Below are 1,787 nucleotides of genomic sequence, written 5' to 3' on the forward strand. Positions count from 1 at the left end.
CACATAATGTTCATCACTTAATAAAAGTTACACTTTGAGAGGCCAAGGTGGGAGGACCACTTGAGGCCAGGAGTTTGAGACCCAGTCTGGGCAACATAGTCAAACACTGTCTCAAAACAAAAACAAAAACAAAAAACTAGCTGGGCATGGTGGCACATGCCTGTAGACTTAGTTACTCAGGAGGCTGAGATGGGAGGATTACCTGAGCCCAGGAGTTTCAGGCTGCAGTGAGCTGTGATCATGCCACAGCACTTCAGCCTTAATGACAGAGTGACACCTTGTCTCAAAAAGATAAAAATAAAAAAACAAAAATCACCAGGTATACCCAAAGGCAGGAACACATGATCCTAAACCAAGTGAAAGAACAGACTACAGAAACAAATCTGCAGGTTAATATTAAAAGTTTAAAACACTATAATTAATATGTTTAAGAACAGAGAGGATTATGTGGACAAAATAACTAATGATGAATAAAATAATTGCACCAGTGATTTAGATCTATAACAGATTCAAACGGAAATTCTCAAAAAGGGAAAACAGAACAATAACATTAAAAACTCAATAGACATTAAATGGCAGACTAGAGACAATAAATAGAAAGCAGGATCAGTGAACAAGAATATCTAAACCAAAGCATAGAAGGAAAAAAAAAAAAAAAAAACAGAAAAAAAGAGCATTGAAAACATATGGGGCTCAGTGAAAAGATCTAACATTTGTGTAATCAGAGTGCAAAAAAGAGGAAACAGAGAACAAGATAGAAGCAAATCTGAAGAGATAATAGCTAGAACATTCTTAAAACTGATTACGGTCATCAACCTACAGCTTCACGAAGCTCTGTGTTCCCAAACAGAACAAACGCAAAGAAAACACACCAAGATACGTCACAGTAAGACTGGTGAAAACAAAGACAAAGAAATCTCAAAAGCAGAAAAAGAGAATTTTTAATGGTGCAACAAAAAGATTTACAGCCTACTTTTCTACAGAAATGATGGAAGTCAGAAGACAATGGAGTGACATCTTCAGGTAAAGTATTAAAAGAAAATAACTGCCCATTTGTAATTCTATACCAGCAAAAATGCTTCAAAAATGAAAGTAAAATAAAGATGTCTACTAGGCAAACAAAACAGAGAATCTATCACCAGCAAACCTGTACTGAAAGAAATGCTAGAGTTCTTTAGACACAAGGAAAATGATCCCAGAGGGAAACATGACATTATACAAAGTAATGAACACCAACAGAAAAGGTAAATATGTGAATAAATATAAAAGAACAGTCTTATGAGGCTTAAGTATTAAGAATTAAAATGCATGCAACATAAATGCAAAAAATTGAAGCTCAATAAATGCAGTGAACACATTCTAAGATTCCAGTATTAAAAGCAATAAAAGTGATCATTTATATTATTCTGTTATAAGTCAAGGTACATGTTACCTTCTCTTGGGTAACCAAAAATAGAGTAATTTTAAGAATTTTGTTCACCCAAAAGCACTAAAGTCTACAGGATTGTCACCACTGCTGTGATGCTCTAATGGGAGGAAACAGAAAAGAGTGGCTTCTTCCCTAAGGGCAGGGGATTTGCCTCAGCAGCTAAACATCTGGGCAGAGTTAATACTGGTATCTAAAACCATGAAGGTCCCTTCTATAGTCAGCACCTCTCATAGTTTTTCCAATGCAGCCAAGTACCTTTCCTTGAGGCATCTCCATTCATTTATTCATTCACTCCCCTAACAAATCCTTACTAAGGGGTACCTGGCCTTGTGCTGGGGCTCGGCCCATAGAAACTGAA

This window comes from Rhinopithecus roxellana, chromosome 12 (assembly GCF_007565055.1).
Source record: "Rhinopithecus roxellana isolate Shanxi Qingling chromosome 12, ASM756505v1, whole genome shotgun sequence".
NCBI lineage: Eukaryota > Metazoa > Chordata > Mammalia > Primates > Cercopithecidae > Rhinopithecus > Rhinopithecus roxellana.